At 39.8% G+C, this 26,813-nt stretch overlaps 1 long non-coding RNA gene across 1 annotated transcript in view; it reads right to left on the bottom strand.

Annotated features, from left to right (window-relative positions):
- Positions 1–11,771: 11,771 nt before the first annotated feature.
- Positions 11,772–26,813, bottom strand: part of LOC105867874 (uncharacterized) — a 62,829-nt gene continuing 47,787 nt past the window's right edge. The window contains exons 2-4 of the long non-coding RNA XR_002223105.2: positions 19,587–19,687; positions 14,843–15,032; positions 11,772–11,988 (exon numbers count right to left, since the gene is read on the bottom strand). This is a non-coding gene — a long non-coding RNA (uncharacterized LOC105867874). The remainder of the gene's footprint in view (positions 11,989–14,842; positions 15,033–19,586; positions 19,688–26,813) is intronic.

The raw sequence follows: 26,813 nt of genomic DNA, 5'->3' as shown, positions 1-26,813 counted from the left end.
AGAGAGAGATTAACATTGTTATACACGCTAACATGCAGCCACGCCTGAAGCCAGGTCCACCCTTTGGAGTTTGAAGTTAGGTAAATCAAAAATTTCCATTTTTCTTTTAAGTTCGGTTTTGGAACTTTGCAACAGTAACAGACACAAAATACATGCCTAATAAATTTTAGTATGTTGGTGACGATGCTAAACAAATGGAGGAGGAAGAGAAGTCTTCGAAGAGAAAAGAGGATTTTGAAAACTTAAAGTTTTATCCCATTTCTGTGTACTTCACAATGAGGAGTGGCAATGTCTAGAATAGGAATAAGAGGCATAAGAAAGAGGAGAATTCATTTTCTTCCATAAAACTTTCAATGACCTAGATCCACCAACTCTTCAAGGAGGCCGTAGAAAGAGATGGAACTAATTAGTATCAATACACTAGCCTTTTACCATCTAGGCTTCTCAATAAACACACAACTCCTGCTCTCGTAAACTCTCTAAAAACTTGTAATTTTGATATAATTATATATGCATAAGAAGTTGCAAAAAAATATATAGTGAGGGCCTATGTATCCTTCGCTTGGTTTTCCCCAATGATAACATCTTGATTAACAATACAATACAATATTAAAATACAAAAATACAATATTAAAACCAGGAAATTGACAGTGGTACAATCCATAAAGCTGATTCATGTAGCAGATTGACATGTAGTCGTCCATGTGTGCCTGTGTGTGTGTGTGTGTGCGCATGTGCGGTTCTATGCAACTCAATCAAATGCATAGGCTTTTGTAACTACTAGCACAATCAGGATACAGAACAGTTCCATCACCACAAGGTGATGTTACCCTTATGTTATCCTTTTATAACCATACCCACCCCTCTCCTCATCCCTAACCCCTGGCAAACACTAATTTGTTCTTCATCTCTGTAATTTTTTTATTTTGTCATTTTATGAATGTTACATAAAATGGAATCGTATTATCTCTGGAGATTGACTTTATTCACTCAGCATAGTTTCCTTCAGATCCATCCAAGAAATGTGTGTCAATAGTTCCTTTTTTTTATTGTATTCCATTTAACTGTTCCTCTACTGAAGGACATTTGGGTTTTTTCCAGTTTTTGACTACTATGAAAAAGCTACTATGCAAACATCTTTTACAGATCTTTGTGTTGACATAAATTTTCACTTCTCTGGAATAAATGCCCAAAAGTGTAATTGCTGTGTTGTATAGTAAGGGCTTGCTTAGTTTTATAAAATAGTTTATAAATAAACTATTTTCTGGAGTGGTTGTATCATTTTGTATTCCTACCAGCAGGTGATTCCGTTTCTCCATATCCTTATAAACATTTGGTGTTATCACTATTTTTTATTTAAACCACTCTGATGGGTTTGTAGTGATATCTTGTTATAGTTTTAATTTGAGTTTCCCAAATAGCTATTGATGTTGGTCATCTTTTCATTTGCTTATTTGCCATCTGTATGTCCTCTCTGGTGAAGTGTTTGTTCATGTCTTTTGGCCATTTTCTAGTTGGATTTTTTTTTTAACTATTGAGGTTCCATGTTTTTTGTAAATTCTAGATACAAGGCTCTGTATTGAATATGTGATTCACTAACATTTTTTCCTATATGTAGCTTGTTTTTTCATGCTCTTCACAAGGTCTTTTGCAGAGCAAAATTTTTAATTTTGATGAGGTGGACCTTACCAAATTTTGTCCTTTTATGGACCATGCTTTTGGTGTCAATCCTGAAAACTCCTCACCTATCCCTGGATTGGGAGATTTCCTCATATGTCTTTTCCTAAAAGTTTTATAGCTTTATGTTTTATATTTAAGTCTGTGATTCATTTTAAGTTAATTTTTGCATAAGGTGTGAGATTTAGGTTAAGGTTAATTTTTTTTTTTTTGCCTGTGGATGTCCAATTGCTCCAGCACCATTTTTTTGAAAAGTCTCTCATAAACTTTTAAGAACATTAAGTTGCCTTTGATTGTGTTTTCATCCTTTTGGTGTTATTTTCAAAACTATTGAGAAAGTGGGATAACCACTTTTTATTCCGAAGTCACTTTAGGATAATCATGTTTGCTTTGATTTGATTTTACTGTTCTTGCAGCCTCTGAAAGCCATTTTTGCTGACAGATCAATTGCATCTCATTATATCTCCGGAGAAAAAACAGCAAACCCTCCAAGAGAGCACACTCTTAGAAATGCCATGCCCTTTTCCAGACCAGAAAAAAAATTCTGCTTATAAAAATAATACCCAAACTCCAAGGTTCCCATCATTTAATATAGTTTTTTCTTCCTCAACAAAACCTGGCATTTACATGAGAGTTAATGAGACCGTAGAAAAAATCAATGCCTCCAAGTGTTATGTGGAAACTGTTTCCAAAAAGCCACTGTATGGAGTAAGTCAGTGTGCAAAATGTGTAGATCAAAACATATGCTGGGGCAAACTTCATTTTCAAGAAAACATACTCAAGTTTAGAAGTTGAAAATGTCAAAGGAAACACCTGTGCAACTTTTATCAACTTTGGAAAGTGAGTAGAGTCCCGGGATAGAATAATACAGTATTTTTTTCCCTCAATCCAACACAAAGACTTTTACATTCTCAGGAAAATATAAGCAGGTCCTTGTATATTCTAGAGAGATAAGTCAATCCATCAGAAGGTGAATGTATATAATGCCTCTGAAACACATGTGCATCCTTTTCCTAACTATCACTTAGATATGGACAGGATAGGATAGAGTCAGATAGTATGTTTGGGGCTTCAAAATTCAATATGATTGCATTAATAAGTTTTATAGCTGCAAGTTTTCTCAGCAATGTCTATTCCTGTGGAATAATAATATCACTTACAATAATAGATACATACTATACATATATTATTCTCACTGAAGAAGCAGTTGTTAAAAAATAAAAGAAATGCACTAAAATGGTGATTGTGGTTGTTTTTTAACTTTCTGTCACTGGCATATGTTGTTTTTTTTTTAATTTCTATTTCAAAATTTTTTACAGGGGTACAAATGTTTGGGTTACATCTGTTGCATTTGCACTGCCCAAGTCAGAGCTACAAGCATGCCCATCCCAGACAGTGCATACCACACCCATTAGGTGTGAATTTACTCCTCCCCTCCTCCCCCTTCCACCTGCCCGATCCCCAATGAATGTTACTTCCAATCGCTTCTCGGCCTTTTGGCTAAGATCAAGTGAATGTTACTTCCATATGTGCATATAAGTATTGATTAATTAGTACCAATTTGATGGTGAGTACATGTGGTGCTTGTTTTTCCATTCTTGTGATACTTCACTTAGAAGAATGGGCTCCAGCTCCATCCAGGATAATATAAGAGTTGCTAGATCATCATTGTTTCTTGTGGCTGAGTAGATCTCCATGGTATACATATACCACATTTTATATTGCTCAATGTAGTTAAATTACTTTTCTAATCAAAAATACTTGTATATATTTAAAAGATCATTGAGCTATACACTGAACACTTTGCCTTTTATTACTGCATTTTGTTATGTGTAAATTATTTCTCAATAAAGTACTAAAAATAGAGTAAATGAAATGCATATGCAAAACACACCTTACCTAAAAATCAACTTTGTTATTTTTCTTGAGGAAAAAAAAAGAAGAGACTTGAAAGGGAAAAGAATCGATATCAGTTAAGGGCAATGTATGGAATTTGTTTAGATACTGTTTCAAACAATCAATTATAGATACATAAACAATTACGGGATTCAGAACTGGATATTTTCTGGTATTAAGAAATTATTGTTATACTTTTAATGAATGTATAATTCACAGATCTTAAGTGTTTCCTATGACAAATTTTAACAGTTATATCCCCTTGGATAAACATAATCCAAAACAAGATGTAGATGTAGATATAGAATATTTTCATCACTCCAAAGAATTCCCTCTTATTCGTTTCCAGTTAATAACCCCCAGCTCTTACCTCATGGGCAATCACTTTCTGCCTTCTAGCACCATAGATCAATTTTTCTATTTTTGGACTTCATATAAATGGAATCATACACTAACGTACTCTTTGTATGTGGCTACTTTCACATATTATTAAATTCACCCATTCTACGTGTACAATTGAGTGGCTTTTAGTAAATATACGAAGATATGTAACCATCATCATCATAATCTAGTTTTAGAATATTTTCATCATCCAGATAGATTCCCCATGCTCTTTTTTCAGGTAATCCCATTTCCACTCCCAACCCAGGTAATTAGTAATTTACTTTCTGTCTTCATATATTTTCCTTTTCTGAACATTTCATATAAATTGAGTTATATCATATGTGGTCTTTTATATCAGGCTGCTTTCACATGGCATACCATTTTTGAGGTTCATCCATATATGTGCTTTATTCCTTGTTATAGCTGATTAATATTCTATTGTGTGGATGTACCACATTTTGTTTATTCATTCATCTGTTGATGAGCATTTGGGTTGTTTGTATTTTTCAGCTAGTATAAACAATGCTGCTATGAATATTCATATGTAAATCTTTGCACTATTTTTTCATTTTTCATGGGTAGACAACTAGGAGAGATTACTGGGTCATATAGTAAATTTATGGTTAACCTTTTGAGAAACTGCTAAACTACTGTCCAAAGTGGCTATATCATTTTACATTCCTGCCAGCAATGTGTGAAGTTTTCAATTTCTCCATATCCTTGCCAACATTCATCATTATCTTTTTGATTATAGTCATTCTATGGGGTATGAATCAAAATCATGTGTTTGAGGTCCATCCATGTTGTTGCATATATTAGTAGTTCATCCCTATTTGTTGCTCAGTAGTGTTCCATTCTTCTGTTCATGGCTACTTGGGTGATTTTAATCCTGGGGCCATTATGAATACAACATTGTAAACATTATTGCACAAGTATTTTTGTAGATATATGTTTTTGTTTCTTTGAGGTTAATTCCTAGAAGTGAAATTGCTAGATGATAGTCTAGATGTATATTTAACTTTATAAGTAGCTGTAAAGTAATTGTGCTATTTGACATTCCTGACAGCAATGTATGAGAGTTCCAGTTGCTTCACATACTCACCAACTTTTGGTGTCAATCTTTTTTATTTTATCTTCCCTAATATTATCACTCTTCAAGGTGTGATAGTGGCATTGTACTTATATGTTTTTTTCCTAAGTGTCCTAATTATGTAGGGATAATGCTGAAATTTTTATAAATGAAATTATATGCATCCAGAATTTGCTTCCTAAAAATTCACTGGAGGAAAGAAACAGTGAGTGAGTTAGACAAAACAAGAGGCCATGAGTTGATGGTTGTGTAGCTAGGGGATTGGATTCCTGTGAGTTCACTGAACCTTTCTTTCTAATTCTGTGTTTGAAATATTCATAATGAAACTTAAAAGTTGAAAAAATATATGTACACATTTTTAAAAAGGAATCAAGTATTTAAGCTATTAAACCAGCAATAATATTTCATTCTAGAACTTTCCATAACCTGCTCCTTAGGTACTTCTTAGCAAATAACTGTCTCAGGACACAAAAATATGAGAATGCCTTTACATAATTTCTCCTTCAAAATTACCCTTTTTGCTTAAGAGAATACATTGATACATTTAGTAATATAATCACTTTATTATCCCATGGTTTGATTTTTTTTTTGGAGAGAAACAAATCTTAATAGTGAGGAAATTTTATCATTTAGAGTGATCCTGACTAACATGGTGATTCTGATATGTACTAATTCTTAAGAGATTTTGATTGTATCAGTTGTATCATCTTAAGGAGATGGTACATCTACAGGGAAAAATAAGAATTAATAAACAGCTCATTTTTTCCCCCTCTGAGCACCTTCATATCTCAGGAGTATGGGAAACTACTTAAAGCCGTTGCTATGGTTTGAATGTGTCTTACAAAAAGCATGTGTTGGAAACTTAATCCCCAATGCAACAGTGTCGGGAAGTGTAGCCTAAGGGGAGGTGTTTAGGTCAAGGAACTCCACCCTCATGAATGGATTAATGCCAATTAGAAAGGGCTTGAGGCTGCAAGTTCGATCTCTTGCTCTCTTGTGAGCACTCTTTGGCCCTTCTGCCTTCCGCCATGAGATGATGCAGCAATATGGTCCTTACAAGATGCCTGTCCCTTGAGCTTGGACTTCCCAGCCTCCAGAACCATGAGCCAAATAAATTTCTGTTCATTACGATGAATTACGCAGGCTGTGGTATACAGCAGCACAAAATGGACTAAGATCACCACTGTAACCAAATGTTATTAAATCATTAGCATTTTTCAGTGTCCTAAGGAAACTAAATAACTTGCCCCAGACCATAAATGAGACTTTATCTTGGAAAATAGACTTTTAATGTATTATTTTGTTCTTGCCTTAGAAATGTCTATATTTATTAGTGATAGCACACCCGCCAAATATTAGCATTCTCATCTGTAATCATTGCCACTTTTTAAAACCACAATAAGGATTCCATCTAGACCCAGCCAAACAAGATAACTGATCATTCTTATTCTTCTGTCAGAGGACAGTTCAGAGAAAACAGCTCATTCTAAACATCATCCTAAGAATTACTAATATTTGCTTGGGACGGAGAAAAGAAGGCTCCCAAAGCCTGTCAGTACCTCTGACAGCAGATTTTCATTTCCAAGCACACATAGTGCTCATTGAAAACTTATAAAGATATCAAGTGGATAATATCCCCTTTTCTTCCCAAGGTTTGATTGATGATTTAATTCTATGATCTTCTACTTTGTGAGGATGTGATTTCATGAGAGTCATTTTAATTCTCTAAGTCTGAGAAATAATTGAAGTGTTGCCTTTTTCATTGTTAATTGTGAAAACCTGAAATTCATTTGATTTGCTTTTGAATCTTACACACCAAAATATAATACACTCCAGGCATCCTGAGATTTAACTTTACCCTGTCCAACTCCAGATTCATGATCAGCACTTAACTTAGACTCAGCCGGATTGTGAGTGATTCTGGAAAATGTGAATGGCTCTAGAAAGTCTGGAAATCCTGTACCTCCCCAAGTGAAGGACTCTTAAACATCAAAAAAATACCCAGTCATGTATTATATTAAAAATAACATCAGTGGCATGTCCATTTCCAAGCGCCTTTTTGTACAGGAGTACAAGTAACTAAAAAGTGAAATTTTAAAGCTTATAAAAGTTTATTATATGAATGAACTTTCTGTACATTTAAGTATTTAAAGTTCCCTTGCTTAGGCAGCCATTATCTAAAAATTATTTACTGTTTTTCTTCAGCCTCTTGGAGAAATTCCAAATTTAAATCAAGTTATTGAATATAAATGACTACTCTTTTCAAGACTTTCCACGTATGTTTTTTTCTCCTTCAAGTAGAGACCTTCAACAGCACTTTCTTTCATGATATCAGAAGTCTAGGCTAAGCCCTCATGTTTTATTTTCACATTTAGATGTTTCTCATGGATGTGTCATGCTCAAGGCAAGATATATAGCTGCATATATAGAAACAAAGTTTGTATCTCTGCTTAAGTAATAAGAGGTGTTGTATTAGAGGCAGCAAAACAGACTAACATTAGCCATTTTTGTTCCACCTACTCTTTGAAAAATCATTTTTATAAGCTCTACCATCCAGACTGCCCCACTACTTGTGAGTGGCAACAGATTAATTAGTTGATAAGTGACTGGGCTCGGTAATAATTTACTAAATTTTGTGAGGGAAATTTTATTATCTAGTGATACTCACAAGTTTGTGGTTTCATAAAATCTCAAGATACAACCCATGGGAATGTTGAGAGTCTACAGAGTTACTCTACCCATTTTATAGATGAAAAAAATAAAGGGAGGTTAAGGGACTATCTCAAGGAAACACAATTAATAAACAGCAGAGACTGCGACCAGATGTCTAATAAGAAAGCATATTCCATTTCCTCCTTGGGTGGGGCCTTCTAAGCACCAACATTGATCAAACAACCCAAGTGCCCATCAATACATAAGTGGATTAATGAAATGTGGTATAGTATACCATGGAGTACTATTCAGCTATAAGAAACAATGGTGATATAGAACCTCCTATATTTTCCTGGATAGAGCTGGAACCCATTCTACTAAGTGAAGTATCCCAGGAATGGAAAAACAACCACCACATGTACTTACCAGCAAATTGGTTTCACTGATCAACACCTAAGTGGACATATAGGAATAACATTTATCGGGCATCAGGCAGATGGGTGGGGAGGGGATGGGTAGATAGATACATAATGAGTGTAATGCACACCATCTGGGGGATGGACACGCTTGAAGCTCTGACTCCAGGGGGGAGAAGGGGAGAAAGGCAACAAATGTAACCTAAACATTTGTACCCCCATAATATGCTGAAATAAGAAAAATAAAAATAAAATAAAATAAATAAATAAAGACATGATTCTGAGAAAGCTCAAACTTTTAACCCCTCTGAATTAACAGTGAAATTCCTCCTGGGCATTGTGACCCAATAAAATAATCTTGCCCATGACCCTGATGTGGGTTTGCAGTAGAGGGTCAACAAGAGAAGGAATACCACATATTTACCACGTATTTCATAACAACTCCTGTTTGATCTGGGGAAGAACCTTGTAAAAAATACATTAACATTTATGCAACAAAACATATGAATATTCACACTAAACAGGATAAATAAGAGCCATGAATAGACATTGCACTTTGGGCCAAGTTTTGCCACCAAATGAATCAAGTCAGGTCAGGTTTCACAGCCAGATGAGTTATGAAACCCACTTTGGGGCTTTCTGAATTTCAAAATCGTAGATACAAATTTGTGGATCTATTATCATTATCAATATATAGCTCAAGCTTGGATTATGAAGGACAAACATCACCTGTGCCTAGAATGTTTGTTTGCTCAATGTTGGTGCTTAGAAGGCCCCACCCAAGGAGGAAGTGGAATGTGCTTTCTACTTATCCTTTTTAAATTAAAAGTTAGGTGACTATCAAAATATCTTTGTAATATGATTTATTGTCCAAAAAAGAAAGTAGGACTAGGCAAGGTGGCTCATACCTGTAATCCTAGCACTTTGGAAGGCCAAGGTGGGAGGACTGCTGGAGGCCAGGAGTTTGAGACCAGTCTGAGCATAAGCAAGACCCTGTCTCTACAAAAAATTAAAAAATTACCTGGGTGTTCCCGTAATCCCAGCTACTCAGGAAATTGAGGCAGGAGGATCACTTGAGCCCAGGAATTCAAGGCTGTGGTAAGCTATGATGATGCCACTGCATTCTAGCCCCAGCAACAGAGCAAGACCCTGTCTCAAAAAAAATAGAAAGTGAACAATTTTCAGACCAGCATGTATAATACAACGCTAATAGTACACACAAACACACACACACACACACACACAAGAAAGAGACAAGGATGTGTGCTGAAATTATCAATAGTTATATATACATGGTCTGATTATGGATTTTTTTCTACAATGAACATGTAATCATGGAAAAAACCATAAATTTAATTTTTAAGAAAAGAATGTGATTCTAGCCAGTAAAAAACGTATGTATATTCTGGCTAGTCAGTTTGAATTAGTTAACATCAGCAAATCAGTAAATAGGGTGTCTTTTTTTCCTTACTAACTCATTTGTTGTCAAGCTAAGAATTTTTAAATTGTTCTTCATAGCAGACTCTGAACACCTCAACAGTTTGTTTCAAATTCCCAACAGTTAGATTTATGCTACAACATTGTGGTTTTATTCTGAAGCTTTAAAATTCCCTTGGTTAGCAGCTGAGATCTGTTAAATAAACAAACCATACATAAACAGACCAATTGGGGAAGGGAGATATATCAATTTAGACACAAGCCGTTAATGGATTAACTTCATTACTCCCTAATATAGAGGCATGGACACAAGATAGAGAATGATTTTTATGGTCAATTTCCTTACTTGTAACAGTAAGGATTTTGAAGCCAATGTAAAATACTTAAATATCTTCAACAAACACATGGAAATAAGCATTGCCTTTTGTGCATGGGCACTAAACATTTAAGAAGGATCCAATGAGGATTCCACCTGGTGCTAACTTTTGTTTTTTGAAAACTGAGGAAAGGCTAGAGTGATCTGAAAACATAGTAATGGGTTTCTGACCTCTTTTCAGCATTTAAATATTCCTAGTGGAAATTGCATGGGTCAGAGTCCACTTGTAGAAACAGAGTCCACTCTAGCTAATTTAAGCAGAAAGAGGTATATTACAGGGTATTAAATATCTCACAGAATTGTTGGGAGGGCTGAAATAACAGACTGTAGCTTGAGATTCCTGGACCATCTCCTGAAACCACAACGGAAGACCTGAGCCGTCAAAGCAGCTGCTGCCCTGACACAATCAGGGAACTACCTCTTGACTTGGGCAGCAGCCAAACCAAGCTTCTCTGGTACAATGCACACAAACCAATGGCTGCACTCTGCCTCTCTTCCCCTTCATGTGTCCTCAAAGGGCATTTGATTGGCAGAATCCAACTGATGCCCAGATTTCCTTATGCAAGGAGTTGTGGAAAAAGTACTTTATGACTCCCCAACCTCTTCAAGAAAGGAGGGCACCCTGACAGGATGTTGGGACAGATGACAGGTTAACCAGTGGGACTCATCAGAGAGTGTGGGGCGCGGTGTCAACGCCATTACAAGATGGCGCCGATTTCCGGTGGCCCGCCTGTAGTAAACAAGTTCAGCGCACGCACAATTGTCGGTTGCCCTGTGGCGCGAGAATGCAAACAAAGGGTCCTGATATGGACTAATGCCTTGGTGGCTCGACAGTTGAGCGGCCTATCGCAGCTTAGGGGTTGTACTTCTGGGGTATATAGCGGCCTGCACGCTGCCGGGCTGGGTCTTCCGCATCATGTAAGTCTAAAGGGAACCCCATTAAAGCACTGTCAGAAGAACTCCTGTTGCCGCGTCTTCCTTGCTGGCGAGGCGGGCGCGACAAGAGAGTTTCTACAGTCACCTGCAACTGGATTGTATATGGTAGTGAGACACTGGATGTCTCATTCGCTTTTGTCCAGAATCATATTAACCCTCTCTCCTTTACTTTAGACATCTTTCCTCTGATCCATTAGGTGTTCATTTCAACTTCATTTTTCTCATTTCTAAACTCTTGAGGATTCCTCACTATAATTCTCATGAACCAACAATTCTTATTTCTCAGTAGAAGCAGGCAGGCAGGCACGTTTGGTAGGCAAAATCTTTCAAAATATGGAATCTACGTGGAGGAAGGAAGAATACAGCAATAAAAGGCTTCTGTGTTCCAAATTAGAGAACCCTCGGTATAAACACACCCAATAAAATAGATAAATAGCATGATCAATGGTATTAATAGTCTTCTGCCGTTGTTTTAAAGAAACCAGAAAAAGGCACAGCAATTCCTTGTTAATGTGAAACTCCTCTAGACTTAAGTTCATCATGTTTTCTTGAGAAAGTTGGGCTCCAACTCAGGATGGAAGAGATCAATGAAAAAGACAAAAATCAGGAAGGGTTTGTGGAAGCAAGCAGCTTGGTCATGAAATGCTTTACTTTAACTGAGACATGAAGTCAAAAAAAAAAAATGAAATGCTTTACTGAAAAATTTACAAATTAGTTCAAACCCTGAATCTAAAAGTTAAGTCACAATACCAGTGCAGCTTTCTCTTTCAAGACCTCACCTGCTTCCAAAGGATTGAAGGTCAAGTTCTAATCTGAAATTGTTGTGAGTGCTTAGAGCCCAATATTTATAATTATGAATCTGCAATTTCATAAGATGTCTAGATAAAAAGCGTTATACCTTCTCGCTCTTCACAGGTCTTCAATGTTCCCAAAGATATCACAGCTGATTCAGTTGGGACGTCCAAAACCAGAACATGAAGCTTCAGGTGTAAGTTTCTTCTAGAAGGAGTCCCAGCAGCCCTTTTCGCAGATAATCAAAACCACATGAATCTTCCCCCTGGGCTGGGCCACTTCCTAGTTGCTCACTGGAGGCCTCCAAAGACAGCTCAGTACAGTAGAACCTACTTGGAGCCAGACAGACGAGAGGGAATTTGCTGCTCCAAATCCTGGTGCTGGAACTCACTGCTAGCTTTCTTCTTCTTTTTTTTCTCCTAGATTCTAGTACCTAGAACACGGCTTAGGTGCCTTGGCTGCTCAACACTTATCCTAACTCCTTCAGCACTTCCACTATGGGACAGCTCCCCATAGCTTCCAGTCTAGATGGCACATAGCTTTTTCAGTGGACTCAAATTCTTAGAGCCATGTGAGGGAAGTCAGGCCATGCAATATTGCACTATATCTGCCCTCCCTTCAACGGTCACTTGCAGTGTTTACTTGGGTGCAGGTGCCTGCCATGGATGCCATTCAGCAATGTCTGAACTCAGGTGTAGGGAAACTTAGGTGCAGCCATCAATTCCCCTTTATGTAAGCTCTTCTAAAAGCACATGTAACAATAGCAGTAGCATTTACTGAGTATCTGCTATGTACCAGGCATTTTTCTAAAAAGCTCATACATGTTAACTCATTTATAGAACTACTCTGTGAGGTAGCTACATAAAAATAGTTATAAAATAATATTTTGCTAACATAAAATAATGTTATCTCCATGGTATAGATGATAAATCTGAAGGACAAAAGATTTAATGACTAGTCCAAGTAAAGCACTTCCAACAATCCAGGCACACAGGTTCAGTAAATGTTAGTGCTGATTATTACACAGTTAGGGAGTGGCAGGGCTGGGGTTCAAATAAAGGCATCCTGCGTGCATAACCACCACCTTCTACTGCTCCATCTATGGAAACTGAGCCCCAAGAATAGTCTTACATACCCCCATAGCTGCACCAGATATTTCTAGAAATGAGATTTTTTCAATGCGTGTTACTTCTTTGCTTTAAAACCTTTGATGTCTCCCTATTACTTGCAGCCTGAGGCCAAATCTCCTTAGCAAGGCATTGAGGCTCATCCTAGCCCCTGCTCCCAAGCACCCCCTGCTCCAGCCCGGTTGTTATCCTGCCATGTGTGTGTGTGTGTGTCTCTCTCTCTTTGTTCATGCTCTTCTTTTTTGGAATGCTCTTTTCCAGCTTCCCTATATAATGTCACCCCATCAATAAAACTTTCCCTGAAGCCCTTCCTTCATCCCATCTTAATGAACTGCTGGCTCACCTCTGTGCTCCCACAGGAAGTTTCTCACCCCTCCTTACAACACCGACTACACTATATTAAAGCCTCATGGTTTCTATGGCAATTTCTCCCACCAGATCGGTCACTTGTTGGGAGGAGGACCACAAGCAATGATTACTTGAAAAACAACCATAAAACAATTATTTTTATGTGCCAGGCACTATGTCCATTATAGTTTATCAGCTATAATCTCTGGATTGATTTGACTGGTGCTATGGCTAGGGAGTCTCCTCTACCCCGTTGCATCACACACCTTAGTTTGGGTGCCCCAGAAGCAGACCTTGAGATAGGATTCAAGTGCAAGTAGTTTGGGAAGTGCAGGCGCACTAGTAGGGGAGTGGAGAAGTGAGGCAGTGGGACAGGGGAAGAGAAGGAAGCAGTAAAGATGTGCTTTTAAGCCAGCTATCCCTGCCAGAGTGGGAGCTTAATGGTGCTGGGAACTTGGGGAAATGGAAGTTTTTCGCCCTAGAGGAAGGGTGGTTGGGTGTATGTACACCAGTTCCCATCAGTCCTTGGTTGAAGGTTAACATCAGGGATATTAATTCCTCCATTCCTTCCTTCCAGCCCGCCACTTTGTGTCTGCACAGAGCACATGGCTTGGAGGCCCGGGCACCAACAGCTGGAAGTGGGCTGGGGCAAGCTGAAGGCGGGCAGGAGGAACCCAGGAGAGGCACACAGTCTTTGCTACAGCGCCCCTCCCAAATCCCCCAGGGCTGCAGAGGAGGAATGTGAGCGAGAATTTTGGGATGTTTCAAGTCATTCTCACTTGACAGGAGCGTTTCTTAACTCCTGGAACACAACATATGTTCCATCTTTGGAGCTCAAGAACATAGGTGGTTGGAAGCTGAAAATATTATAATATGAGGGTGAACCAGTGGATAAACCCTAACGTAAATTGGTACCAGTGTTATGTTTGTATTATAGATGAGGTTATAACTTCAAGGAATAGGAGAATATCCCCTATAAATGAAGAATTATTTTTTAAAGGTTTAGTTAAAACCAGCCCACACTGCACATGGAGAGTGTGGCCTTTGCTCATGGATAAAAGCCAAGATCAAGTTAATGAGAGAATCAGCAGATAGGATCTGGAATAGTTCACCCCAGAGGAAAAAAATGCATTAAGAACCTGAATAGACATGACTGTGCTTATTGTCTAAAGATCTCTTCTGGGGTTTTTTAAAGGAGTTTTATAGAGAACAAAGCAATATAGGGGGCGATATATAGGTGGCTGGAGTCTATGATAATAGTTTATGGGAAATAGTGCTATGTTATTTCTTTAATTTTCTCCAGTAGTGTTTTTACAGCTATCTTACTGAGTCAAATGTAAGTTTCAAAAATAACTTCTTGCATGGAGCTCTTTGATTTACCCCAATGAGACCAAGCTACATCTATAAAGGCAGCAGAGCACAGCTCTGGGGAAAGGGGTCAAAGGACTGACTTGATTGAAAAAATCCACATACATGCAAAAAGTAGCCAACATTTTTAAAAAGGGTTCAAATGGTTCTGGCCCCAAAATAGGAATAGAATAATTATATGAGTGATATTAACATCTCTTAATAAAGAATGTTGCAATGTGAGAGGGTAGTCTATGTGGAAATATAGAAATGAGGATCAGAACATCTGGGGTCTGCAGAGTCTATCCAGCTAACCTTGACCAGGGGAGAAGACACGGACCCCAAGGAAAATAAATACACTCACCAAAGGGTTGTGCTCCACTCTGAGTTAGAAATGACTCGTTTAGCTTCCAGAGATATCCTGCCATTTCTATCAACCTCCCTTTGCTCTGACGTGTGCTCACAGCAATCTACTAATTTGTTTCCACACAGGCTTCATGATATCTTGAAACCAGGAGCAGCTTGCTGGATGGCAGGTGCAACCACATCTGTCACTGCAAAACAAGAGTCCCCATTATAAACTGGTAATTTGGAAAGTGGTATTTAGCTTAAGCCAGATGACTTTTTTTGGTAGGCTGAGAAACTCGGGTTCTTGGGTTGCAAAGCAAAGAATCAGACTTGGGAGTGTGATGGTTTAACCAAGTTAAAGCCAATCTGTGACACCTTGCCTGGAAAACTAGCCAAGCAACCCCCACCCAGTTGACCCATGCACCTTCAAACCGGACAGTACTATCCACATTTGTAGTACATGTGTAATATTATGCAGCACACACAGGGAAAGAGGGGTAACCCGTACAGTGTGAAGAGCCAGACCCTGGAGGGAGGATAACCAGGACACTCCTTGTCTCTACTTGAATCTATAAAAATGGGAATAATAGGCCGGGCGCGGTGGCTCACGCCTGTAATCCTAGCTCTCTGGGAGGCCGAGGCGGGTGGATTGCTCGAGGTCGGGAGTTCGAAACCAGCCTGAGCAAGAGCGAGACCCCGTCTCTACTATAAATAGAAAGAAACTAATTGGCCAACTAATATATATAGAAAAAATTAGCCGGGCATAGTGGCGCATGCCTGTAGTCCCAGCTACTTGGGAGGCTGAGACAGAAGGATCGCTTGAGCCCAGGAGTTTGAGGTTGCTGTGAGCTAGGCTGACGCCATGGCACTCACTCTAGCCTAGGCAACAAAGCGAGACTCTGTCTCAAAAAAAAAAAAAAAAAATGGGAATAATTATAATATCTGCTCCTGTCACGGTACCAGAACTTATATATACAAATAAACATTGTCCTCTAAATTTATTCTGAGAATCTACATGTTCTTTCAAAACAAAAATACAAAAAGGTTATTGTTCAAATGGTTTTTGAAACTTTATTTTGGAAATTTCCCTTTGAGCCATTTATGTGAGAAATAAATGTTTGTTATTTGAGCCACCCAGCCTATGGTGTATTTGTTACAGCAGCCCAAACCGAGACACATTCCCACTACATTACCATCTCCCAGAGAGCAGGAGCTGGGGCCATTCTTTCCTAGAGCCCCAACACTCAGACTTGTGCAAAGGAGGTGCTCCGTGGAGGTTTGTTAGGCTAAAGAGTGTGATATCCACACCGTGACATAGGAAACTTTGTGCAAACAGACTCAAAAATATTCCTGGGATTTTTATGACCTATACTAGAAAACAACAACCACTTAGTACCTGAATTGGGATCTGGACCCGATACTCTAGTAGGAGGACTCATTATCCTGTCCCTTAAATCATTCAGACATTCCTTTCCCAAAGAGACAAAATGACTAAAAGACAAAGGTCATGCCATACCAAGCATACCAAGGGTCTTTTTACTCACAGTAATATTTCTGGTTGCAGACAAGTTCCAATACTCCGGGTGTTGCCCATGTCAGGGCCTGGTAAAGTTCCCCCAAAGAGCTTTCCCTGCCTTTTGCATGGCAAATGCCAACCACAGTCTCACTGCATTGTGCACACTCAACAGTTGAATGAATGAATGCATGCCCTATCACATAAGAAATGCCATGCTAAATAGGCATGATATGTAATATTTTTATCATTTTCATTGAGATAAAATTATTATTTAATTATAAAACATTATTTTCTATTATGGGGTCTTCATAAACCAGATGATATATCCTTCAATTTTCTTTTCTTCAATTTTCTAATTGTTTTCTTTGGCCATTATTATTCAACATCCTTAAAATATTCTCCTTTATGCTTATTCTTTGTCAACGTGGCCAAAATGCAAATTGAAAGCAACATAAAACAGAAATTTCAAAACTGGAAGCCATGTGATGGATGCTGTTTCTAATTATTATTATTATTATTTTTCTTTTTTTGAGAGAGAGAGAATCTCACTCTGTTGCCTGGATTACCGTGCCATGGCATCAGAGCTCACAGCAACCTCAAACTCCTGGGCTCAAGTGATCCTTCTGCCTCAGCCTCCCAAGTAGCTGAGACTACAGGTATGTGCCACCATGCCCAGCTAATTTTTTCTATATATTTTTAGTTGTCCAGCTAATTTCTTTCTATTTTTAGTAGAGACGGGGTCTCGCTCTTGCTCAGGCTGGTCTCAAACTCCTGAACTCAAACGATCCACCCACCTTGGCCTCTCAGAGTGCTAGGATTACAAGTGTGAGCCACCACACCCGGCCTGTTTCTAATTATTAATATGATCATTGGAAGAACTAGGATTAGGAAAAGTTATTTTATGTGTGTGCTATAAGCAGTTGAACTCATTAAGACTTTTGGAAGTTACTTCTGAATGGCTACTTCTGCCTGCCCTGCTTTATTTAAATTGATTCAGCTCCATCATGTCTCAATATTTGATCTTGACATTTTTACGCATCATTTTTGTTCCAGAAACAAGGTTGTCCCTGTCTTGATAGAGCTCATTTCTTAGGTTGGAATATAGAGAAGCAAACAAAAATTACCACAATAATAAGTTATGTGTTATAGTAAGTTGCAATGTTTTGTGTTAGATCAAAGTATGAAGGTACTGAGATATTTCTGCTTTAGAATGGGGGCAGCTCAGGCTAGCAAAGTGAAAAGAGGAATTCCAGGCAGAGGGGAGAGCAGGAGAGAAGGCCTGGAGGTAGGCATGTACACAGGATGACCTGGGGGCGGGGAACGGTTGGAGGCAGGTCTGGAGAGGGAACTCAGGTGAGGTTGTGAAGGGGCTTTGTTTACTTTGCTAAGCTGTGTGGGCTCTGTGTGGAGGGACAGTGAGAAGCCATCAAGAGTTTCAAGTGGGTAGGTGTCATGGTAAGCTGCGAGTTTAAGAAGGATTACCCTAATGCACTGTGGGGGGCTGGATGGAAGAGGATTGAGCCAGGAGCGTGCACTTTCAGGACCGATTCAGGCCCTGGGGTGGTGAGGAGGGGAGGGATGTGAGGCACAGGTCAACCAGACCTTCACAGCCTCACTCTTCAGAGAGATGACAGTGACATGATGGGAGACAGACAGAGGAGCACCAGGCTGAGCGTGCACATTTACCCACCCATGACCTCAAACTCAGTTTGTTACTCATTCCTGAAGCACAGCACCTGAGAAACTGCAGACTGAATTTTATTCTGCTTGTCCATGTTTTGTGATTTCTCATTATTTTAGCCTAGTTCAGAATTTGTAAGCAAGAAGATAGTTGCGGGGCACAATTTGCCTTGGCCCTATCTATTAAGAAAGAAAGAAAGATTGATCTCAAGATAGCAGTTTTGAGCCTCTAAAAAGCACTGAAGGGCCGGGCATGGTGGCTCACACCTATAATCCCAGCAACTGGGGAGGCTGAGGCAAGAGGATCACTTGAGGCCAGGAGTTCGAGGCCAGCCTGGGCAACAGGTACCACTTTACATGGCATTTGTGAGAACAAAGAAGACAACATCAAATTAAGAAAATGCCAATAGTAGCCTAACTAATAATTTGGGATCCAGAATGTCAAACCTGCTTAGAAATATGAAGATCATATGGATTAAATCTTTCATGAACCACTAAAATTAAGTGTGCACACACACATACATACACACTCCAATCCATGGATTTCTGTACCCTTATAAATTTCTTTTAATTTTATACTGACAGAGATACAGGATTATCACCAGCTATTTTGTAATGGTTATTTAACTTAAAGGAACAAACTATAAATTATTTTTTGTGCAACGATGTAGCTAGTTCTATAAAAATAGTTCCAGATGAGAGCTCTGACCAATAATACAGTCACACAGATATAGCCCAAATATTACCTGCTTGTTTACTTTAATTTCAGTTAGAATTACTATGGATTTTATATAAAATAAATAAATTATCCCCATCATCACTCTCGTTCTCATTACTGCTAATATTTATCAAGTATACTAAGTGTACTGGGAACTGTCTATCATTTAATCATCACTAGCACTGTATGACGAGGTATGCTGCAACCCCTTATCCCAGATACTGCATGTTCTGATACATGATTCCAGCATATTCTGGGGGCATGGTTCCACACATGTTGCCAGTGTCCCACATCAATGCTGGCCCTCCGCTGTCTCTCTGCTTTGCTGTCTCTGAACCGTGAAGGCTTGAGGAGCTGCTCAGCCACTCAGCCATCAGGAGTTTGGGGAGCTGACAGCCCTGGGGTCACTGCCCACCAGTGAGGGCAGAAGTCAGGTGACAAGACCACTTCTGAGGTGCATTCTACACATGGCTCCTCAGAAGGTCCCCAGCACAACCTGTTGTTGCCCACAGTGGTAACCAAACCATAACACGCTCCATATGGGCTTCTCTCCCTTCCACGCTTGCTTCGCTCACTCCCACCTCCTGGGATCACCTTTGAACTAAACTGTCTTTACCCAAGTTCTGGTCTTAGGCTCTGCTTTCAGGAGAACCCAAAATAAGGCAGATATATAAGTAGCTTGCCCTAAGACAGCAATTGGCAGAGCAGGATTTGAACCCAAATAGTCTATTTCCAACATCTGTGGTCTTAGGCCCCTAAGGGGCCTGTCATAAGAAGCCTGGGATCTAAGGTGGACAACAGGCACCGTGTTGTAGACACCGAGAATCACGTGAAGAGGTTACTTACCAGGAGCGCTGAGTCCAGTGATGCATGTGTGTGATGTTCACGCCTACGTCGGGTCGTGAGTGGATCCCATTCAGGGTGAAGGTCCTATACAATTGGAGGGGCTGTCAAGTCAAGAGGCAAATTTTAGGCAGTCTTTGCAGGCCTGTGTTCTGGTTCTGACTCTACCACTAAGCACACTGGGTAATTTTGAACCTGTTAGCGAACTCCTCTGAGTCTGTTTCCTCATTTGTAAAATGAAGGCAACACTTCCCACCCTGCCTGCTGCCCGGGGCTTCTGGGAATCCCAGAAGTGGCATATTGTACCTGAAATTTCCTTGATTAACATAAAGCACTTGGCAAATATAAATCATCATCATTAACACTTTGACTCATCACCATTATCAGCTTGTATGACAACTTCTGCTTATGCTACATAACAGACACAATGTACAAAAATTTCAAGGGATATGCTAAATAGAGTAGTGTAGGACCTTGCTGTGACTAGGTACAAGAGAGTGGAATTGAATACAGAACAGATCCGATTTTCAGCCTCTCTTGGAAATGGCATTTCACTCCTGGGGACTTCCATATAATTGCTAATATGGCATTGGGAATAATGCCGTGGCAACATTCCAGCACACTGCATTCTTTCTCTGGGATGGATTCCAGGGCCAAAGTCACTTCCTTGGAGTTAGCTAATTGGTTAAGGATGTGAGTTAACTGCCCCAGACCATTATCCTTAGTACTGATTAGGGCTAATTTGGCTGTAATGAAGAATGGGCTGAAACCAACCTAAGGACATTTAATGGGATAAATGTAAAGTCATAGTCCTAGGGACAAGAAATTTTAGCAAATGAACATTGGTCATCCCCTCATTGTTTGGGAGGACCCGACAAATATAACTGTATGCCGAGCCAATTAAGGAAAGAGACAATGGAGTAAGGCAATTGGGGACAAAACTATCACTTTATTACTGATGAAACTGATAATGAAGGAACTGGATTAAGTCTGCCGGGAAGTGGCCTCCCAGTACGGACCCACACTGGACTACTGCAGGCCTCTCAAGAGCACAAACCCCTTGCAACACTTACAGCATGGGGAGAGCAAGAACATGTGCGTCCTGTGGGCCAGCTTGCTCCCAAAGAGAGAGGAGTTTGTGTGGCAAGTTGGTGGCAGAACCAGGGCTGAGACCCAGTGCAGTTCTATTTATGTTAAGAAAATCTGGCTGGGCACGGTGGGTCACGCCTGTAATCCTAGCACTCTGGGAGGCCAAGGCAGGCGGATCGCTCAAGGTCAGGAGTTTGAAACCACCCTGAGCAAGAGCGAGACCTTGTATCTACTAATAATAGAAAGAAAATTAATTGGCCAACTAAAATATATAGAAAAAATTAGCCGGGCATAGTGGCACATGCCTGTAGTCCCAGCTACTCGGGAGGCTGAGGCAGTAGGATTGCTTGAGCACAGGAGTTGGAGGTTGCTGTGAGCTAGACTGACACCATGGCACTCACTCTAGCCTGGGCAACAAAGTGAGACTCTGTCTCAAAAAAAAAAAAAAAAAAAGAAAGAAAAAGAAAATCAATGGACCAAAACCAGAATGAAATAGCATTGCGTCTGAAAAACTTGGAGGTGAGGGTTGTTTAGTTGACTACCAACTTAATATGAAACAGTCTTTGATGGGTGTGGCTCAAGTATGGTGTCCAGAGCCCAGAAAATAGCTTTTCTGGTGTTCCCAAAACTGAGTTGATTGTGCTAGACTCCAGAAGCCACATTTTATTAGGAAGAGTGATAAATACGGAAGGTACAGAAGGGTATGATCAGGGTAGGGAGAAGCTGAAACAGAACTGGAGTTTGAAAGCCCTCACAGAAAAGAAGGAGAATGTTTGTTTCTGCGGAGCTCCAGAAGGAAGGCAGAACTGAGACCAGAGGCAGAAAGTTGTATAAGGCAGTTTTAAGTTAACGGAAGGAAGAGCTTTCTGATTCACGTGCACAGAGACACACATAAACGTGTGAGCAGGGAGAGGGATGCGAATTTGATCATGTCACCCCTTGTCTAAAAGTGCTGAATGGCTTCTCAGCGCTCTTGGGGTAAAGGCCAAGTTCCCTAGTGGGGCCCCTCCCTTGTGTCTGGCCCCAGCCTGCACCTTCTCCCTCTGCTCTGCCAGCTGCAACCATACTGACCTCCTCTCGGTCCCTGGTGCCCAACAGGCTCCTTGCCACCTCCTGAAAGTGCCAGTCCTTCTGCCTGGACGCCCTTCCTTCATGCCTACATCAGGCCAGCTCGTGTTCCTTCCCCAGCCCTCAGTTTCCCCACCCCTGGGAAAGCCTCCTGGCAGACAGGAGGGGGTCATTTTGCCTCTGGGTTCTCTGTGCGTTCTCCTGGTTAGCAGTTATCAGAGTTGTGCCTTGCCCTTTTTATGGTTTTGTTTTGTTCGCTTTTATTGTAGTAAAATATACATAACATATATGTTACCATTTTTGCCATTTTTAAGTGTGCAGTTCAATGGCGTTACATTCACATTGTTGTGTGACAATACCACTATCCATCCCCAGAACTTTTCCACCATCCTGTACTGACACGTTACACCCACTGAACAGTAACTCCCCTTTCCCCTGCTCCCAGCCCCTGACAACCACCATTCTACTTTCGGTGTCTATCATTTGACTTTTCTAGGTACTACCCTTTTGTTTGACCCTTTGATTAATGTTTGCCTCCCCTATTAATCTGTGATCTCCATGAGGGCAGGAAATGTGTTTTAGCTCACAATATCCCAGAGCCTAGCACAGTGCCTGGCCCATAGTAAGAATTCAACATAGATCTATTGAAAAAAGGAGCGGAGGGGAGGAGGGAAGGAATGTAGAAGGAAGGGGTTCCCTAGAACTGGAAAGGTTAAAGCAAAAGATGTAAAAGTCCATCTTAGATGAAAATGGTTGAAAATATTTCTGCACTGGATGGGAAGATCAAACTAGATTAAGTTATATAGCAAATATTAATATTTATAAGGCAAATACTGTGTTCTAGGTGCTAGGCACAGGGAATATAGTACTGAACCAACCTCTGCACTGACATATAAGGTACCTCTCCATTCTAAGAACTGGTGATTAAATGGACCAAATCCATTTACTACCATAAGAAAAAAAAAGCAAGAAAAAAATACGAAGGTGTAGCATTCTGGACCAGGTTTCCATCTCAAACTGAAATCATATCTAACTTCATTAAATACATATTATTGACCTTAAATATTAGAATTACTTATTTTTGGTGAGCCATAGCTATAATTTACAGAGAATGGGGGAGAGAGAATTAAATTATTATCTTGTGGAAAGCAGTTGTGAGAACTAAAATAAGTAACCGTTCCAGTGACTCAAACCAACACTTCTTAGTAACCACCAAGTACACAGTTAAAGAAGGCCCAGCTGAGTTTGTTTTCACGAGTTTTTGCAAAGAGTTCAAATATGTAAGCACAGAGGTGAGGAAAAGTATAATTCCCTTTTCCAAGGATGTTGTCAGCAGTAAAAGGCTCCATTTAGAATCAATTGCTTAAAATTTTTAAATTTTAATGTTCTAAAACTGTGTTCTTATGATGAAAGACTGAAGTCAGACTTGCAGCTCTTTTTGCTAGGAAAGGTAGGCAGAGTAGATCACGAAGGAACAGAAGGATCATGGGAGAATAACCCAGAGCTGTTTCTGGACTTCCAGAAGACAAAATGAACCCTTTGCTGATATTTAATTTCTCTGTGCAATTTGTTATTTGATTATTTTCTTGCTAGCCTATTCACAGAGAATGATCTGTTGTTATTAAATACATTTCTGCCATCATTTACCTTGGAGCAAGCTACCCGGAGATAACCATGTGAGAAGCATCTTGGAGGCAAATTAATGCCACAATTCATGGCCTCTGCCTTTGGGACATTCAGTTTGAGGGCCATGTTTGCAATCACTGATCTCCCGATCCACATTGCCTTCATACCTAGAGCATGTGCTCTTGTCCTCTTTTGTGTACCTGCAAGAGTTATGTTGTATATCAAGATAAAGACTATCAGATCAGACTAGTCCACAAAAAAACAGAAAAAGTAAGAACATGGAGAGAGACCGATGATACAATTGGAAGAGGAGGTAATTAATGGAGCAAGATTTTGGAGGAGGCAGAAGGGGTAGAAAAATGCCCATTCTTCTGAAAACTCACGTTACGACTAAGTTACAGAGAGCTGCTAAACATTCTCAGGGTTCTCTAACTTGGAAACTATTCAACTTTACAACTCTATTGTTTATATTTGTTTCTTCAAACCAAAGTAATATGGTAAAATAATAATTCAAGAAAAATGTACCATTAAGCTCTGAGAATGCAGCCACTCAGAATGCCAATTTAAACTATCCTGGCTTCGTTGCACTGAAAATGTTTGGGTTCCCATTCATTTTTACCTGAGTCGATTAATGTATTTAAGAACCACGTTATGTAAATGTAGGTTTATGGTTTATGCTTGTGTAATAGTATAAACATGATATAAATAAGCCATTTACGATTCAGGCATATAAATGGTTATATATCAGACACAATTTTATGTCAAGGCTCAATAATAAAAAATTGTGGGAAAGTAGCTTTCAAATGAATGGAGAAGCTGACTCCAGTGACTGTCAGAGTCTTAAGATTCACTGACTCATTCTACTGTTTTTCAAACCGATTACATGACCTAAATCTGAAGAAATGTGACATTAACCAGGCATTTGAGAGTGGTGAATCTTGTGTGTCTTTGTACTTTTTAAAAAAATACTTTATATTATGGAAAATTTCAAACATACACAAATAAGATGATAGTCTATATTAATACCACCATGGATCCATCAACCAGCTTCAACAAACTTCTTTCAGCTACACCTCTACCCATTCCTCCTGCAAACTATTTTGAAGCAAAGCACAGATATCATTTCATTTCATCTGTGTCTATGAATTACAGTCTTAACTATTATTACCAGTGCTTCCTTTCTAGGATTGAATTATTTATCATTCATCAAGACATATAATCAGAACAACAGTAACAAGTTTCATGTTGAATGAATGGCTGGTGAATGAATGAACGAATGAATGAATGAATGAATGAATGAAAGGCTGGTATCTATTGAGCACTTACTGTGTGCCAGGCCTTGTGCTAAGTGCCTTATATGTACTATCTCATTTAATCCTTACCACAACCTGCACTGGAAAAGCCAACTGTTTTTCTCTATTCTCTTACTCAGCACTCACACCATTTCATTTCTGGCCACCAAATGTGTGGGGAGTTTTCCCACACCAAGAAATTCTCCTATTTTTTTGTGGATGCCAACTGGGGGTCCAATAATTTAACTCAATTCTAAAACTCTCTACCACCAGGTATGCAAAGCCGGTCAAAAGTGTCTATCCCAGGCAAAACTCATGGATAGCCCCCAAGGCTACCAGCATTGGTCCAATGTATGCACTTGCAGACTATGGGCAGGGCTTTCCCCGGGGAATTGTCCACATAGCCATCTGCAGTGTCTGTCTCTCTTGTTGACAGACAGAGTCGTTCTTGTTGGCATTATGTGTGCAATTATGGGTGCATTATGGGTGCAAGGGGAACATGTCTAGATTCAGTCCATCTCTGCATAGCTGCAGCCCCCCAACCCTGGTCCATTCATTTCAAGGATCCAGGTGACCACCTCATGGATGTGCACTAAAAGGTCCACTTGGTGGTTCTAATCTCCTTCTGAACCTGGAAAGGGGTTCTTCTGATGAGCATCGACATGTCCAATTTTAATGAGTCCCTTAAATTTCCAGACTGATTTTTACAGGGCCTTGTCCCATATAGGCATCTAGGCAGCCAGTTTTCCATTGTCTACCTGCCTGACCACGTGGCCAGGCCATGGGCTACTGTGATGAGTCAATAAAAACTCAAACACAGAGGTTTTTGTTGTTGTTGTTTTATCATTCTTCTATCACTGCTAGGTAACCAGCATGCAATTGAGCCCAAGGAGCCGATTTATTCCTGTATTCTTCAATCAGAGTCTTTCCACCTGCTGGTCTTGATGTAGCAGCTTTCCAAACAGGATATTGTCCGTTGACCTTGGAACTGCTATCCGTAAATCACACAGCTCCTTGTCATTTGATCCAGAGCATTCAGAAGGAATTGTCCAAGTAGCAATAGGTTCCAGCAGCTCCTCAGGTGGTTCCAAAGTTGGTCCCAGAGGAAAAGACGGTTCTTGCTTCTGAATACAGTGGGTGCCTCCTTGCATCATGGTGCTGTATGAGCCACATGCTGCTGTATGAGCCATTTCCATTGTGTTATGTAGCTTTTCCACTGCTTCCTTCCCTATTAGGCTGTTTCTCTGATGTAACCCAAGAAGACATCATGAGTATCTCAGGTTTCATGATTCTTTTATGTCTTTCAATCAACGAGGCAGTTTCGATTAATGCTCAGTAGCAAGCTGGCAATTTTTGCTCAGATGATGTGTACCCAGTGTGGCATCTGGATATTTTCTGGTCCAAAATCCAAACAGTTGCCACTGGGAGATCCTCATGGGTTTGCCACAAGCTCTAGTCTGCATGATTGCGAGTGGCATAAATTTCCAAAATTCATCTCTGAGGGGCATCATGAGAACCCACTCTTTGTAATGCAGACATGGCCTGCTTGTGTTCAGGTCCCCACTCATAAACAGCTTTCTTTCGGGTAGTCTTATAGACAGGAGGTAGATTATTCCCACATTTGGCATTTGTGTTCTCCAGAATCCAAATAAACCAACCAAACATTGGGCTTCTTGGTCTTAAGGGTGAGGAATGACTGAAGCTTATTTTTAGTCTCTTGGAATGTCCCAGGTGGGTCCTGCCCAGTTTATTCCTAAGAATTTCACTGTTTAGGCAGCCCCCTGGGCCTCAGCTCGGTTTATTAACCAGCATCAGTTGGTCATGTGGGTCACCACTGCATTCAAATCAGTCCTAGCTTGATCTTCAGTTTCTGATATTATCATAATGTCATTAATCTAATGTATTATCACATTTGAGACCTGCATCAGGTCCAAACCCCTTCTGACCATATTATGACGATAAGCTGATGAGTTCAAGAGAACAAGGTGACGGCACCATAAACGTCTATTGGGGTCCTTCAGACGTGAAAGTGAACTGAGGTTGGCTGTTTTCTGAGATTGAGATAGAGAAGAAAGGGTTTGCAAGATCAGTCACTGAGTACCAGTCTCCCTTAGTTTGTTGGGGTTTTTTGTATTATCAAAACCATGTCTGAGTG

This window comes from Microcebus murinus, chromosome 26 (genome assembly GCF_040939455.1).
Source record: "Microcebus murinus isolate Inina chromosome 26, M.murinus_Inina_mat1.0, whole genome shotgun sequence".
In the NCBI taxonomy this organism is placed as follows: domain Eukaryota; kingdom Metazoa; phylum Chordata; class Mammalia; order Primates; family Cheirogaleidae; genus Microcebus; species Microcebus murinus.
The sequence above is the reverse complement of the archived record's forward strand: the minus strand, read 5'-3'. Positions and strand labels throughout refer to the sequence as shown.